We start from the raw sequence: 18,497 nt of genomic DNA on the forward strand, positions 1-18,497 counted from the left end.
TCCAAGAGGAAATTGTTCCATATGTAGCTGCAGGTTTGGTGTGTAGGTCACCGGCTTGGACTGGAATCTCCTTAGTAAGATTTTCCTGAACGTTCTGTGTTCCACTGTGGTTATTTCTTTTAGTAGGAAACTGAAACCAAAAGTGGGCCAAAAGATTGTAGTACAAGATAGGGGCATTGGTATCAAGATATTGGCATCTTGATTGACAAGCCAGCGTCCCATCCTGCTGGTGTTTTGATCACTTTAAGGAGGACAGTTTCGTCCACTGGTTTGTGTTTAAACACAGAAGTGAAGAGAAACAGGCATCTTCTCTTCTGTATCCCTAATGTTTCAAGAGAACCTCATATTTCTTAGATTTTCCTGATAGCATTAAATTAGATGCCTGATACAAGAGAACTATGCCTGATTCTCGAGTTTATTTCTCTGGAACACGTCACGTCCTCTTAGTGGTGATAGGAAAAAATAACTTCAGGAAAAGACTTCGTAGCAACCATAGAGTATGTAAATATTTATTCTCAGGGAGTCTAGATAAATTGCTGTAAGAAATTTATAGAAATGGTTTATATATATCTCACAATTTCATTTGTCTTTTTCACTTTAATTAGACCTCATCTCTGCTAATAAGCCTTTGCTTGACTTAGACTTTTGGTGACCCCCTACTTCATGGTGAATTCCTGGAATTTCGCTAATGTCCACTTAGGAAGTGCTCATTTTTCCACTTAGGAAGTGCTCTCTGTATATGGGGAGCCGGGGGGGGGGCAAGGTATAGAATGGATAGATATTCTCTTTGCATTGACTTCATGGTAGGTCAGTGCCCCTAATCCCTGTGTTGTTCAAGGGTCAACTGTATATAGTCTGTAGATTCTCACGTTATTAAAGAAAATAAGTTTGAAACAATACTAAAGCGTATATATAGCTTTCATTTGCGAGTTTATCGGGCAGTTACTGTATTTTTTTAATGTAATCTCTATTTTAAATATGACAGATTTTGGGTTCATGAGAACTCCATAATATTACATTTAGCAAAGGTGTCCACTTGCCTTTGGTGTCCATGAAAGAAATGAACCAAAACATCAGCTAATGGGGCATTTGTGATATACATAAGGTGTTGAGTGCTTGTGAGAAGGAGTAATGTTGAGGAAGAAATAGAGGAAAAAGGAACGAGTGGTCTTTACTCTCCCCCTACTCTTCTTTGCAAAGCATTGCATTTTCACCTTCGTTCAACTTCCCTGCACTTGTGTACATGTTTGTTTTTCCTACTGAATTATAATATCCTTGAAAGAAGACTTAATTCATCTTTTTTCCTCAAAGCACTTAGCAGTTCTCCTTGAACAATTTCAATAGCTCAGGAGCAGGAGGTAACTTAATGATTTGCTATACTTCATCTAAATGATGAGCATGCTTTGTAAACCACCGCTGTTAGTGACAACATTAGGTTATCATGGTAATCATCTAGATAATTAGGTTATCCTGATACTCTCAGTGGGTTGAATGGTGGCCTGCAAAAAGCTGTCCGAGAACTAATTCCCAGAAACTGTGAATGTAGTCCTATTTGGAAAAAGAGTCTTTGCAGATGTAATTAAGCTAAGGATCATGAGATGAAGAGGTCATTCTGGATTATCCAAGTGGTCTCTAAATGCAGTGATAAATTTCTTGTAAGAAACACCTGTGAGAGAGATTCGACAGAGAAACAGGGAGGAGGGGAGGAGGCAATGTGACCACGAAGACAGGGACTAGAGTGATACAGCCACAAGCTGTACATTGTTGGCAGTCATCAGAAGCTAGGAGAGACATGGAATGGATTATCAACCTGGAGCCTCTGGAGGGAGTCCACCTTGATTTCAGACTTTTGGGCTGTAAAACTGTGAGAGAGGATATTTCCGTTAAGCTACCAGGTTTGTAGTAATTTGTTGCTACTGCCCTAGGAAACTAATACAGCTTAGCTCTGGACAGTCCCCCAGAGACCACCCTCCCTGTATCTGGAGAACCTGGGCTGTTAAATGGAGCCACTGACTTCCTGATGTTCTTTTATTAAATGCTTCACAGCCTCAGGCTGGAGGGCTCCTCCCCAGCATAGATTCTGGGGATAGAGGGAACGTATCTTCACTTAAAACAAGAAACCAGTAGCTGCTACACTACCCAGGGAAAGTTGAGGGTAAGGGAGGGGAAGTACTGCTCTCACAACCTCCTGCTTTTTGAACAGTCTTCTAGAACCCTACTTTCATTGCCTTTTGAAATTTAATCCCTGTAGAGAGATAAGGTGCTCTTAGACAACAGAGACTTTCAAGATAACATCTGAACACATTTATGACAGTGTCACAGACGAGAAAATCATAGGGAAGGAAGTATTTGTATGTAGACAGATGCTTCTTGGAGGAAGTAAGTTTAGAGCCGGACTGTGATAAAAAATAGAGGGTTTGAGTAAGTGGCTAGTGGAAAGGAAGGTATTTTAGGTGGCAACACAGAAGAAAGAATAAGCAGAGGAGATGAAAACTAGTGTTGCTTGAAGGAAAGATCATCAGAACCACATTGAATGCTAACTAGGGTGTTCAGTTACCATTGGAAGAATTTGGGTTTTTTAATCTAGAGGTCCGTTGTGGTTTGGTGAGCAAGGTAGGCCTCGCTTGAGAGGCTGCAAGCCTTTCAGGAGTTATCACTGGTGGGGTGGATGACGCTGTAGGCCCCCTACAAGTTTCCTCCCTCAGCAAATCTTTCTGACTTCTCCAGTCAAGCATAAGTGCCCTTTTCTCTGCTCCATGCATAACTTGAACACTGCTGTGGAGTATCCCTCCTACCCCCATGTGGTTTGGATTCCTTCTAACTCTAAAAGGCCCCAAGGGAAATGTATTCCCATTATCTAGCACTGGACCTGGCTTCCAGTAGGTACTCCAATACCATTTCTTCTAAACTCAGTGAATTTCAGGGGGGACTCCTATAGAGGATTCAAGACCCGGATTCCAGCTCTTATAGCTGTTGTCTTCTCACAGCCAGGAGCTGTACAAAAGGATTTTTAAAAATAATTAATTAATTAATTTTTTGGCTGTGTCGGGTCTTCGTTGCTGCGCGCTGGCTTTTCTCTAGTTGCGGCGAGTGGAGGCTGCTCTTTGTTGTGGTGCTCGGGATTCTCTTGTTGCGGAGCCCGGGCTCTAGGTGCACAGGCTTCAGTAGTTGCGGCTCGTGGGCTCTAGAGCGCAGGCCCAGTAGTTGTGGCGCATGGGCTTAGTTGCTCCATGGCATGTGGGATCTTCCCGGACCAGGGCTCGAACACGTATCCCTCCATTGGCAGGCAGATTTTTAACCACTGCACCACCAGGGAAGTCCCCAAAAGGGTTTTTAAAAAAGTGATTTTCACACTTGGGCAACATGACCATAGTGCCTAATTCAGGAAGACACTCTTTCACGTTTTCAGTCTCTGCACATGGCTCTCCCAAGTAGAAAGCATGTCTTTACTGGGTTAATGTAAAGTTCAGAGAAAATGTGTGGCTAAAGGACAGGGAGTTGCCAGTGTTTGTTGAGGACCTGATAGTGTACTGAACACTACATTTGAGATTGAAAATCCATCAACCAGTACACATTTTGTTTTTTATTTTGTAGTTCCTTTCTTGTTTTATATATATATATATATATATATATAGTTTTTTTTTTTTTTTTTTGCGGTGCGCGGGCCTCTCACTGTTGTGGCCTCTCCTGTTGTGGAGCACAGGCTCCAGACGCACAGACTCAGCGGCCATGGCTCATGGGACCAGCCGCTCCGCAGCATGTGGGATCTTTCCGGACCAGGGCACGAACCTGCGTCCCCTGCGTCGGCAGGCGGATTCTCAACCACTGCGCCACCAGGGAAGCCCTCTTGTTTTATATTTTTTGATCAGTGTCCCAATACACTTTATATTTGTTGACATTTCTATATATGTTATACTTCAATAGAGCATTTCACTTAAAAGAAACAAATATGAACCTGTTGCTATGTCTAGCCTATTGTTATTGATCTCAAAATAATGGGACAAAATAGTTTACAATTCCTTATACTTACATTACATTACTTTTAGTAATTGGATGAGAAAAAATATTTGAAAGAAATTGAAGGGGGCAAAAAGCAATATAATTTGATTTAATTACCTTTTAATCAAAGTAATTGATTAAATTACCTTTTAATCAAAGTAATTGATTAAGATTATTCCCAGATCAGGAGAGAGCTCTTTTCATGATAAGATTCCTGCAAAGTGTTAATGACTACCAAAAAAAAAATTCCAAAGTGTTTAAGACAATATGATTTGACAGGTTTTGGAGAGATGAAAAACATTCTTTTATAAAAGAGAAAAATAATTCAGAGTAATCTTAAGATAGTAGACTTGCATACCTAGTTTGTAATGGCAATTTGATTTAGATTGAGTATAATACTTATCAATGGAATAAATATTTGCTATGCAAAAGAAAGTACATGAAATGGAAGGGAATGAGGTATCAACTTTGTTTTAAATTAATCCTAAGATATTTGAGGAAAGGATCATTAGCAGTTAGACTTGAAGATATGGAAGCAATATGACAAAGCCGAAATAAGTAAGCAATAAAATAAATGACAGTAGAATGTTTCCTAAAATAATTACCTGCATATATTGCTTTCTGGAGAGACAAAGCAAATAAAACAAAATCCCAGATGCCTTCATTCAATGTATATTCAAGTCATAAAACCTTAAAATCTGGGTTAAAGGTCATAAACCTTTGTAAAGTGTGACTTAAGAAATGTTATTAAAAACCAAGCAGTTGCTGAAAGAATTATATGGAAATTAAAAAAAAATCCTTGAGAAATCCCTTTAGACCTCTCAGAAATACACAAGCATACACACACACACACACACACACACACACATACACACACATACACACACACACACACATATATATGTAAGTGAATTGTGTCTGAAATAACAGAGAAGATATTTAAAGGGCCATAACTATTTGTTAGAATGTAAATGTAACGAGTATTACAAATATCTCAAGTTACCCGTGTGTAGGACTACCTAAGCACTCCACATCCCCTGTGTCTGCTTGTGATAAGGCATTCACATGAAGACAGTCAAGGCTTTTGCTTAGCATCTCTATAAAATAAAATTACCAGGTTTTCTTGAGCCTTTTACACATTTAATCTGAATATTCCCAGTGACTAAGATGTGTATGAATGAATTAGTTAAACTGTATAAGTGCAGGACAGTTCTGGCTATCACATTCAGAATCTTCACCTGTAAGATATTTTAGGAGAACACTTTTTTCATATTTTCTTTCTGTTATTTATTTGAAGAAGGAAGAGAAAGGAGGAGGAGGAAGAGGAGGAGGAGGAGGAGGAGGAGAAGTGGGGGAGGGAAAGCCAGAGAACAGCAAGAGAGCTATAGTCAGATCTGGTTGAAAAGTGTAGATCCCTGGGCTCCACGTCCAGCTTCCTGAGTTAATAAAAATCTTTTTGGTGGTTCTAATCATTAGCAGAGTTGGGGATAACTGGGTTAGAGAATACTGAGATTGTCCATAGGTTGATCCTCCTGGGCCCTAGTCTACAAGGGTCATATCAAGTGTTAAGGAGATTGTGTACTGGTGTCCCCCACAGTGCTTTCCATGCCTCACTCCAGAAGAACGAGGAGCATGGGAATCTCAGACCCACGGTCAGGACATTTGGAGGAATATTTTGGAATAGAGACGGCTTCTTCAGGTCCTACAATTATAACAAACTCATGGAGAACAAGAAATGTGTCTTTTCCAGCTTTACCTCTGGTGTTCACCAGTGTGCCTAGTGTGAAATACCTGATAGTAAATGTACTGATTTTGATGCATTATGCAGGCTTTGTGGGTGGCACCCAAGGCTAAGTTCTTGTAGAGAACTTGATTCGTTATGTTACCATTGCCAATAAGAAGCCCATGATGCAGGAATTAGAATTATTTATTTGTTAAAGATTACTTATTTATTTATTTATGGCTGTGTTGGGTCTTTGTTGTTGCGCTCGAGCTTTCTCTAGTTGCGACGAACAGGGGCTACTTTTTGTTGTGGTGCATGGGCTTCTCATTGCAGTGGCTTCTCTTGTTGCAGAGTATGGGCTCTAGGCACGTGAGCTTCAGTAGTTGTGGCATGTGGGCTCAGTAGTTGTGGCTCGTGGACTCTAGAGCGCAGGCTCAGTAGTTGTGGCACACGGGCTTAGTTGCTCTATGGCATGTGGAATCATCCTGGACCAGGGCTCAAACCCGTGTCCCCTGCATTGGCAGGCGGATTCTTAACCACAGTGCCACCAGGGAAGTCCAGGAATTAGATTTAAAATAAATCCATCTACACTGTAAGAGCATTGGTTGAAGGGAGTGACTATTTCTATTATGCCCTCACTGGAACATGCAAACTTAATGGTTTCACAAGGAAGGGAGAAGTGGAAATGTCAAATGTAGGAAAACAGGAAAATACAATTACCTTGTCAGCTTTCCTAATACTGATTGTGGGTGGGTAGCAAACAATGGCTAATATCTCAAATCCAGGAGAAATTAAACCATATCTTTCAGTAGAATCAAACAGGAGATATCTATATGGTCAGATATGTAGCTTAAAACAAAAAATTTTCTGTTCAACTTTAATTAAAATAAAACAAATTTATCTGAGAGAGGGCTCTCACAGAAACAATCACAAAGTAAATTTCTCAAGGAAATGTGGTAATCTTGAAATGTCTTATTTGTTCAAAAAAGAATTGAAATTTATAGTCCACCTCTATGAGAAATTACAGTATGATTCAAATGTTTTAATATGCTTAAATTAAAGGATTCTTATTGCTGTGACCAGTTTTTATTTGGGACTTTATTAAATACTCTGTAATGTAAACAGGGAATAATCTCAGTTTGAGTGTTTTGGTTGCCATAAAGGTACAGCAAAAGGATTCATAGAAATTTTTGTATTTCACAAGAGTAATTTTGGGACCCCATACCTTTGTGCAAAAAATGGTAGGTACTAGCCTGTACAGTATTCTTTGTACCTTGTAACATATGGCAAGACATCTGATTTAGAGTCCAAGAGTGTTACATTTTAGACAAGGTAGCCTAGTGTATAAACACATTGTTTCCATAAATTTCACACTGCCTTGTTATTCTGGCACCTGCTGTTCCAAGAAAGAGGAAAGCTGAAGGAAATAAAACTCAGCACAAAATAGAGCAGCACTTGAATGGCAACTGCTGGGATGTACAAAGAGGAGACACAAAATGGGAAGACAAGATGCATTTTTTTTAAAGGTGGGGTAAGATCTTATTTTCAGTAGAATATTATTGTATTTAACTGAGAAACAATTGAAGTGAACAAGGTGAAGTGAAATTTGAGAGGAAAACAAAAGGGCTTTAATTGATTTTAGTTCACAGACTCTTAGAGCTGGTGTGGATTTTATAGAATCCCAATCTTGTCATTTTATAACTAAGGAAAGTAAGGCTCAGAGAGGTTGGTGCCTGAAATTCACATGGTTCACATGATTGCTGGTGGAATTCTTTCTGGAACTGTAATTTATTTTATAAACTAAATGCCCACTTATAAATAAAATGCCCACTTCATTTATTTATATACGTATTTTTTTCTATTCCTGGAGGAAACATGAAAGCATAATATTCACAAAATGTTCGAGTGATTTTGGATGAGTGACATGCTGGAAATCAGAGCTCTTCCTTGAGCAACAAGTGGTTTGTCTAAGTGCACACTGAGGCTCCAATCCTTAGGCCCTGTGGGGAGAGGGCTCTGTCCTGTGGCCACAGCCCTGGTAGCAGGGACATGGGAAACTGCTGGGCTCCCCAAAGACTTCCCTATCTTACTCCTCCGTCATCTTACAGGCATAGAATCTAAGGGCCTCCCTGGGATGCTGGAGATTCTTGCAGTATAAGCTGGTGGTAGAAACCCTTCTGAAAATGTTCTTGAGAGTGAGAGGTTGCAGATTCTGACTAGGTGTTCAGCATCCACTTGTGGAACTTGGATTGAGTCCCTGGAGTTGTGGGGCTTCTTTCCCCGGGGTGGCTGAGTCACTGAGAAGAACACAGGCTTGGAGTCAGAACATCCTGAATTTGAATTTTGACTCTACAAAGGGACCATCTTTGTGACCATAAACAGACACTGAAGTCTCTGTATCTCTATTTATTGTGAGGGAAAAGACATCTGGCTTATAAAATTCCCAGTAATGGCCTTCTCTGCCAAACAATGAGGAATCAAACAGTAAATTTAAATATTTCCCTCCGAATTTCTGAAGATATTTCTTTGACTCAGTGCAGAAAGTGATAGCACTAACTTTTTCTTTGTTATCTAATTTGCAGACTTGGGAGTAAGGACACTCAAAATCCTCTTGGATGACTCACATAATGAGATGATAGCAATTTCCTTGAAAACATTAACTATTAGTCACTATATAAATAAGTTTTAAATATTGACTCCACTGATCTTCCCATCCTTCTTTCTAAATACCAATCCTGGCTTGAATGCTGTTTTTAAGGTATATAATGGGCTACAACAATTGACAATACTCAGACAAAGAAAGGGGTGGGTGGTACACAGGCAGAGCTGCAATTCAGCCAGCGTGGAGGTCAAGGTTCTGTGGAGGAATGGAGGTTACTGATTTTTAAAAAAATTTTATGGAGATATACTTAATATGCAAAGAGTTGCATGAATTTAAATGTATACATTTGATGAGTTTGGACATATGCATACACCTGTGATAACCATCACCATAAACAAGGTAATAAACATATCTATTAGTTCCAAAAGCACTCTTGTATTCCCTTGCTTTATTATTCTTTGTGGTAAGAACACTTTGTGTGAGATCTACCCTGTTGACAAGTTTTTAAGTGCATAGTACTGTATTGTTAACTATATACTCTAGAGTTTTATATAAGATGAATAAGTTCTAGAGAGCTGCTGTATAACTTAGTGTTGTATGATTTTTAAAAGTGTGATTTTTCAGTACAGGGTGTTTTGATTAGGTGGGTTGATCCAAGCATAACGTTCTAGGAGGAAAAGAACATTGAGTGTTGTGGCCTCAAATTCAAAAAAAAAAAAATCACTAACAAAAAATTGGCAAGAACCTTAGATAAAAACAACTATAACAAAAAAAAGAATGTTACATAGCGTATAAATTACAGCGAAAAAGTAATATCTTTTATAGTTTTATTTACATTATAAATGTTTAAAAAGTGATATTAATGTTTCTTGATATTTCCACAGTTCCTTTCTACCAAAGGATAAAAAAATGTACTTTCACGATGTTCATCATTCATTCAGCTTCATTCATTGAACACCTACAATATGGCAGAAACTATTTGACCATATGATGAATAAAATGAGCACTTTAAATGTTTAAGTAAAACACGCTGGTAGGTTAGAGGGAGACAGTAAACAAGCACATAACATGCTTCCAGGCACTGAGAAGTATTATGAAGGCAGATAGAGAGAGGAGCCCTGGTCTGTTTGAGATAAGCAGGTCAGCAAAGGCCTCCCTGAGGAGGTGACGTTGGGGCAGAGGCCTAAATTAAGTGAAGGAGGGAGCCACCTGGAGTTCTAGGGGAAGAGCATTCCATGTACAAGGAACAACAGTGACAACAAAAGGAAGCATTTATTTTGCAGATATGAAGGAGCACGTCAGGTACCCAGAATAGAAAGAAGGCCAGGTGATCCAAAAAATGGAGAAGGTGAGAGAGTAAGGATAGGAAAAAAACTGTAGGCCATGGGTTTTGTTCTGAATGTAATGGGAAGCTGTGATGGTTAATTTTATGTGTCAACTTTGCTAGTCTGTGGTGCCGAATTGTTTGGCCAAACACTAGTCTAGATGTTGCTGTGAAGGTATCTTTTAGATGGGATTAACATTTAAATCAGTAGACTTTGAGTAAAACAGATTGTTCTCCATAATGCAGGTGGGCCTCGTCCAATCAGTTGAAAGCTTTAAGAGAAAAGATGGAGATTCCCTGAAGAGGAAGGGGTTCTTCCTCCACACTGAAACATAGAAATTTGCCTGAGCTTCCAGCCTTCAGACTCAAGACTACAACATCAGTTCTTGCTGGAAATTCCAGCCTGCTAGCCTACCCTGCAGGTTCTGGACTTGCCACCTTCCACAACTTGATCAGTACATTCCTTAAAATAAATCTTTCTCTCATCTCTCTCTCTTCATATATATATAAATACACACACATACACATACACACACACACACACACATACACACACATACACACACATACACATACACATACATACATACATACATCATTTTGGTTCTGTTTCTCTGGAGAACCCTGACTAATATAGAAGCCATCTGACTTACTTGAGCAAGGGCATGGTATGGTCTGATTTACATTTCAAAAATCACTGTTACTTCAGGGAGGGAGACTGACTCTTGGCAGCAAGAGGGAAGCAGAGAGACTAGCTAGAAGGCTGTTCTGGTCCTGTAGGTGAGACCTGACAGCGGCCTGGAAGTGATTAGAGGTCGCTGGTTTTGAAAAATATTTTGCAGGCTTTTTAAACAGATCAGATGAAGGGTGTGAAAGAAACAGATAAATCAAGGCTTACGTGTTGGGTCTGAGCAACTGTGTGAAGGGTGTGCTATTTATAAAGATAGTTCTGGAAGCCTGGATAAGGAACAGGTGTGCAGAGGTGGAAAAGGAGGGGAGGGAAGATGTATTAAGGATCCAGAGTTTTATTTTGAGCACATTAATTTCATGTTGCCTGTTTGCTGTCCAAATGGAAACATCAGTTAGAGCATTAGATGCAGGCATATGCTGCTGTACTGTACAGTGGTAGTTAAGAGCACAGTCTGTGGAGCCAGAATGTGAACCTCACTGTCTTGGTCTTTTAATCTTAAAAATGGGATGATAGACATACATTACTGATGTGACATGAGGATTAGATTAATCAACATGTGTAAGCTATTAGAATGTGCCTGATGATCACAGAAAAAGTTATGTAAATGTTAGCTATTCTTATAGTCAGAGTATTATCTTTCTGGCTCATCAAATAAGTTCCTAGATTGAGGCAGGGGCCTGGGGAATGTCTCCCAAGCATCCTGCTTTGTATAGTTTTTGATTACTAGCTCAAAGAGGTCAAAACACAAACAGGAATTGGATGCCAATTGTTTGTCTTCCCTTTGCCCGGATGGCAAGCGCTTCTGGAATGATGACATCAGAAAACTGTGCTTTAATAAAGCACACTTTTCTACCTGATTGCAACATCAGCTTGTCTGATGCAGCCCCACTTCCCCCAAATACCTCCTTGCCTTCTATGCTTTCTTTCTCCATTGCATATCACACCTTCTTATATACTGTACATGTCACACTTATTTGCTTATTTTCTGTCTCCTCTTGGTAGAATGTAAGCTCTAGGAGGGCCGGGATTTTTGACCATTTTTGTTCACCTGGAAGAGTGCCTAGCTCAGTCAATACAGGAGGAGTGAATGATATTTCCTAGTGCTTATCGTTCCCTTTGTTTCTTATTCTATTTCTTCACATATTTTCCCATGAGAAAGGCACATCAAAAAGAAGGTTGCACATTAACATGATTCTCTGGACCTTTATGATTCGTGCAGAATGTTAATTTTCATTGAAACAAACCTCATCTATGAAATGGAATTTCAGAGGAAGCCTCTGATGGCAGTTTCAGTTTTGACTTTGGAAATCAATTCTGGAATTGACATATAGTCTCCTGAAAGTGATGACGCTTTTTTGCTGTTGGCTGTCTGCTCCGTTTCCCTGCCAGTCTAAGTGTGGGCAGTAATACACTCCAGTTGCAGATTCTGATCACAGGTTTTTGCTCAGCAATGCTTGTCGATGAGAGGCATTGAGAGCCGTGCTGAGTGGAAGTTGATACATGACCAAGTCAATCTATGACTTGTGAGTCTTATTGTAAGTCCAAGACACTGTATTGATTCTGTAGAATGGGCTGGAAACTGACCATCATCTCACAGAACACTCTAACTTGCTCCGCATCTGTTTATTCCCAAGGGAGCATTTGCATCACGCAACTTTCTTCCAAATTCATTAACTTCTGTTTCCCTTTACATTCCATTGTGATTTTACCCTACGTATGAAGAGTGGACAAATGGATGTCTTTATTTAGCACAAAAGCATCGGTCCTGTTTTAATGTCAGCTTTTCAGAGGCAGTTAATTTTATCTTCTCTTAGTGCATGGTTTTAGTACACAGATACTGTTTCCTTGGACAAACAGGCATTGTGTCAAAATAAATTTCATTTGACCTTACACTTCTTGTGCCAGCACTTACTATCACCCTTAGCATATTGTATTGCAGGTAGTCTTACAAAATATTTTTAAATTAATCTTAATATTATAGCTGTTGTCTCGTTTCTCATTGTGATTGTACCAGCCAGCACATCATGGCACATAGTTGGAGTTCAACAAATGATGGTTGAAGTGAGTTAAATATTAATTCCTGAGGCTGCATGGGAAGGGGCATTGCCATTGTGCTGCTTTCAGATTTCCCTTTTATCTATAGAATGAATGATAGGCTGAAATAGGACTCCTCATCAGCTATTCTCTTTGTCCTTGAAAGTGGATGTAGACTGGACCTCAAGGAAAAAAACCCGTTTCTGAACTAGGTTACGATCCTTTTGTGCCTCTGAATTCTAAGCATGTTTTATGTCATTGGAGGATGGTTATTCCACTGAATGACTAAAATTATAGAACATCCGTTCTAGCTGGAAGGAAGCCTCTAATTCTGCTAGAGAATGTTCATTATATAGATAAGTAGTGGGGACTGAGAATTTAGGGACTTACTTCAGACCTCAGAGCTGTCAGCTCATGTGGGAAGGAAATTCATAGCTCCTGTGCTCTACCATGATATTAGACCTTGATTTGGAGGTAGTTACTTGATTTCCTGGGCATTTATCTAAGGCAGAACATTCTGAACAAAGCCTGCATTCTTTTTCAGAGATGACTAGATGCTGCCACTGAAGCCAGCCAGGCAGGGAAGTTAGTCTGTGAGTTTGGTTTCTGCAGAACACATGCTGAATCACTTTCTCATGGCTGTTGGTACTCAGAATTGTCCTACCATCACCCAGGTCTTTGCTGTTGCTGTTTTTAGTTCACCTGAGGGGGGAAAAATTGAACTGAGCAACAGAAGATACGTGGACAATAAAAAAAAAAAATCAAATAAACATTTTCCTCCCCTAAGGCTAAAAGGAAAGAGAAGGATTCAAATAAAACCTTCTAAGAATAATGATTCATTTATAATAAATGTCATATCCCTTGCCTTGGCTCTATGATGTCATTACTATTATTTATATAATATTCTGGACTGTGCAACCCGCACTGCTGATGCTGCTTCAAAGGGTGGGGTGCCTCACAGCTACTGTTATATGTCAATATAGCCATTTTATTTATACACAAATGAATGAGCTTATTATATAGTATAAGTGATAAGCGCAAAGAAGAAAAATAAGGGAGGAAAGGAGGAGAGGTAATCTTGATGATAGGTGAGTAGCCTTAGACAGCCATAGGGATTTATTTTAAATACACTTTCCAGGTTTGCAAGTTACGTCCTAAACAGCAGCGTACGGAACAGATGCAGGCAAAGCCACCAGCATTAAGAAAATGGGGTCACAGCTATGGAGACGAGACATTCGCCCCTTTTACATGCACTTGGTCTTAATGCAGATTGTGCAAAAATAAATGAATACATAATCAGACCCCATTTTCTTTAACTGAATTATCATTTATTTTTATTAGTATCTAGAAAGGATTCAGACATAAGAAAGAATATCTATTAGCTTTATTTTTCAATACAAAAGCCAAATCGTTGTACGTGATTTTAATAGATTCAAGTGGTAGATCAATTAACAAATTGTTTAATTTAAATCTATTTAACTTTAAAGAGGAATCCTTCCTTCCCCTTGTTTTTGTTCATTTAGTCATTAATATATTTTTTTGGTCTTAAATTGAAGTCATTTTGAAGCACCTTTCCTGGACGTGATCAATACTAAGAGTTATTGCTATGTTCTCTCACCTTTTTCATTTTATGATAACATTAATGGTTCACAAAAGGGCTGTATTTTGCAAGTGTTGGGCATGAATATTGGAGAATATAAATATAGAATTGGATGCTTTGCAGAGACTCTGCAGCTGGAGGGATGACAAGGCTGGTCTTCACTGAGGAACAGAGTCTAAGTGACACCATTCAGGTGTCCACCAAATCTGAGAGGCTAAAAATCCAGTGCAAGTGGAAATGATAACCTTTGTGCATGTGACAGTGACTTTCTCTGCATGATAATGGGGAAGAAGAGGAGAGAGCCTAAAAATACTGCAGCAATAAGACATTCAATATATGGACCTAAAGACCTTCTTGCAATGGTGTAGTAGGCAGAATAATGGCCCTCTTAAAGATGCCCATGCTCTAATCCCTGGAGCCTGTGAATATATTACCTTCCATGGCAAAAGGAACTTCAAAGATGTGATTAAGGGTATGTACCTTGAGATGTGGACCTTATTCTGGATTATTCAGGTGGACCCAATCTAATCTGGCTTGGTCACAGAGAGAAGCAATGGAAGAAGAGGGAAAGATTCAGAGTATGAGGAGGACTCACCATTGCTGCCTTTAAAGATGGAGGAAGGGGGCAATGAGCCAAGGAGTGTGGACCTCCTATGAGGCTGGAAATGGCCCTCAGTTGATTGCCAGGAGGGAAACAGAGATCTTGGTTCTACAAATACAGGAACCGAAACACTGGTAACCTGTATGACCATGGAAAAGGATCTTCCCCTAGAGCCTCCAGAAAGGAACACAGTCCTTCCAATACCTTAATTGTAGCTGGATGAGACCCATATCAGTTGTCTGACCTACAAAACTGTAGGCCACTATGTTTGTGGTTATTTGTTAGAGTGGTGATAGGAAACTAATATAAATATTGGCGAATGAATGAAAAACATTAAGAGTGGAGTCTTCTTTGGGTCCATCAGTTTCAGCACTTGGAACGAGCTGCCACGTGGAATAGGCGAAGCTGTATTTGCTCTTACATTTGAAAGCACCCATTATTGACAGCTCAGGCAAACATTCAGGTCAGTTAAAATAATGAATAAAGGGCACATCTACACAAGAGTCAGACTTGTTATATGTTACCACAGAAGATAACTTCATTTTCACACAGGCTTAGGAGATAGGAGACATAGCTTTTTTGTTGAGGTCTTAAAAAATAATTTCCAAATTATTTTGGTGAACTATTTCTCTTTTTGTTTCTGGGTAAAGGGTCAACTGAAATTGCTCAAGCTTCTTATAACAATCAATCATTTGTCATGGAAAAATGATGTAGCCAGCAATTAGGTCAAGTTTTATACCAACTTCTTTGCTTTTTCTCTGCAATTAATTGAATCTTTTACAATATCAGTGCTTGAGTATATAGTTGACCCTTGAGCAGCCTGGGGGAATCGGGGGCACCAACCTTCTGTGTAGTTGAAAATCTGTGTATAATTTATAGTCAACCCTTCAAATTCATGGTTCCTTCACACACACAGCTTCTCTGTATATATGGTTTCGCACCTTCTGATTCAACCAACTCAGGTGGTGTAGTACTGTAGGACTTACTATTGAAAACAATCCACGTGTAAGTGGACCTGTGCAGTTCAAACCTGTGTTGTTCAGGGTCAACTCTTATCTTTTTAGCTCACTTACTTTTGGTTCAACTTCTCTCCTTCTCCCTGGCCGCCTTCTTAGGGCTCCTTGAGCACCAGCTACTTGTTACTAGGACCCTATGTTGGGGATCCTCCTGAGCATGGAGAACTCTATCCATGTGTACTCAGGACTCACATAGAGATGTAACATGGAGGCACAGGGGCGTTCTGATGGACCATGCCTGGATCATACCTAGGTTTAAATTGTATTGAAATTTCACTAGTTCAAAATATGATTTCCTTTTTTCAGAATTCAAATTGCTCAGAGAGGCAGGGTCTGAGTCCATAAAAATTATACATATGCAGACAGGCCTTGTGAGGTCCATCCTGCATTGATATAGACTCCTTAATAGGGTTAAACTGTTGTGTTTGTGCCTGTGTGTTGTTTTGGGTTGTGTACAAGCCAGTCAGATCTTTTCCTCCTTAGCCCCAGGCAGAGCATTTCAGACCTGTTGTGGACTGAGTCGTGCCCCTGCCCCCCAATTCTTATATTGAAGCCCTAATCCCCAATGAGACTATATTTGAAGATAGGGTCTCTAAGGGGGTAATTAAGGTTAAATGAGCTCATAAGAGTAGGGTTCTATATGATAGGACTAATGTCCTTATAAGAAGAAGAGATACTAGAGTTCTCTCTCTCTCTCCCAGCACTCACAGAGGAAAGACCAAATGATGACACAGCAAGAATGAGGATTTTATAAGTCAGGAAGAGTGATCTCACTAGAATCCCAATTTACCGGCACCTTGATCATGGACTTCTAGCCTCCAGAATTGTGAGAAAATAAATTTCTGTTGTTTAAGCCCTCCAGCCTCTGGTATTTTGTCATAGAAGCCTCGGCAGATTAACACAAGACCACTTCAGGAGTCTGCATTTCATCCTGGGAAGTCCTTGAGGCAAATTAAGCCTGGGACATGTGGCATCGTCCATTTTACCTTTGAAAGCAAATATCTCTGGCTCTTGTGTAAAAAATGACATGAAAAAGGAAGGAAAGAATGGAAGTGGAAAGTTAGCTGAGAGGCTACTGTACTGGTCCACGCAAGAGGCAATGACATTCTTTAAGATTTGACGATGTAAAGCAAAAATGACAACTCTAAATTGTGCCATTTATAACATATCCTACTTGTGCAATTTATAACACATGAAGATAGAATATGTATCACAACAATAGCCAAAGAGTGGGGATTTAAGGTTAATAGACTTACACTTGAAAATTTATACATTTCATGCCAGATGGTACACTATTAACACTGAATTGATTGTGATAATTTTATTATTCATAATGTAACCTCTAAGTTAACATGAAAAAGGTGCAAAGATAATAGCTAAAAAGCCAATAAAGTAACTTAAATGAAATACTAAGGGTATTTCATTAGCTCAAAATGAGGCAGAAAAGAAGGTATAGAGAAAAGAAAAACAGATGAGACAATTAGAAATCAAACAGCAAAATGGTAAACCAAAAATCAAGCTATATCTAAAGTTATATTCAATGTAAGTGGAATGAATATGCCAGTTAAATGACAGAGATTGTCAAGCAGGAGGAAAAAAAAGAAGCAAGATCCAATTAAATCCTATCTACAAAAACATACTTTAATTATAAAAACTAATAAAGAGTGACAGCAAAAGGATGGGAAAAGATATGCCATGCAGACAATAAACATGAGAAAGATGCAATAGCTATATTAATATTAGACAAGATACACCTCAAGACAAGAATATTGATAAAGAGGGACATTTTTTCATGAAAAAATGCCAGCTCATCACAAAGACATAACAATTATTAATACATATGTGCCTAATAATAGAACTTCAAAATACATGAAGCAAAAATAGTTAAGATTAAAGGGAAAATAGATAATTGCACAATCATAGTTGGAGATATTCACGTCATCTTAATAATTAATACACTTAGACCAAAAAAAATCAATAGAATGGATGACATGATCAGCACTAGCAACCTCCTTGATCTAACTGATGCTTAATAAAACACAATGTTCTATAACTAGAATACACATTCTTTTCAAGTGGCATGGAACTTTCAAGATATATAATATACTGAGCCATAAAATAAATCTCAAGAAGCGTAAATCGGCATCCCTATTTGGAAGTACCTATTAAAGCTAAACTTACATCTACCCTGTGGACCAGTATACCTATTCGTAGTGCATACCACAGAGAACTGAATCCACCAAAAGACAAGTACAGGATTATCCACAGCAGTGTTATTCAAAATATCCCAGTCCTAAAAAGCAGCTAAATGCCCATCCACAGGAGAATGGAGACATTGTGGTATCTTCATATAAAAGAATGTAACAGAAAGAAAAATGAACTTTTGCTACACAGGACAATATGGATGAGTCTTACAGATGTGATGAAAAGCTCAAGAATCCAGTTGTAAATCTAGTCAATAATGTATGATTTCATTTATGTGAAGTTCAAGAACAGGCAAAACTAATCAACAGTTATAGGAGGCAGAAGAGTTGGAGTAGCTGTTACTTCTTGGTATGGTAGATATTGCCTGGGAAGGACACATGGGAACATTCTACATGCTGACAACATATGTCTTATACAGGTGGGAGTTAAGGCCACTTCAAAACAACTGACTGGTCTGGTTCAAGAGGCCCAGCCTTCACCCCATAAAACCAACTGTATAAACGATATGAGTCATAAGGACCTTGGTTTTCCAATCAACATTCCTAGGAGATGATCCCCAAAAGTAGAACTGGTAGGTCATCTCCACCCCTCCCCCAATGCATTATTGCCAAATCTGATGACTTGAACTTTGTGCTCCCTTGGAAAGAAGCTTGCAAACAGGTGGTCCTTGTACCAACTATACAAAGAGATTTTCTTGAGGAG

The 18,497-nt window shown here is 39.1% G+C and overlaps 1 protein-coding gene across 1 annotated transcript in view; it reads left to right on the forward strand.

The window, feature by feature from the left end:
- TERF2IP (TERF2 interacting protein) overlaps positions 1 to 16,309 on the forward strand; it is a 169,337-nt gene extending 153,028 nt beyond the window's left edge. The window contains exon 5 of the transcript XR_009536932.1: positions 16,292 to 16,309. The gene's annotated coding sequence lies outside the window, so the exon portion shown is untranslated. The remainder of the gene's footprint in view (positions 1 to 16,291) is intronic.
- The last annotated feature ends 2,188 nt before the right edge of the window (positions 16,310 to 18,497 follow it).

Source organism: Lagenorhynchus albirostris, chromosome 19 (assembly GCF_949774975.1).
Source record: "Lagenorhynchus albirostris chromosome 19, mLagAlb1.1, whole genome shotgun sequence".
Lineage (NCBI taxonomy): Eukaryota > Metazoa > Chordata > Mammalia > Artiodactyla > Delphinidae > Lagenorhynchus > Lagenorhynchus albirostris.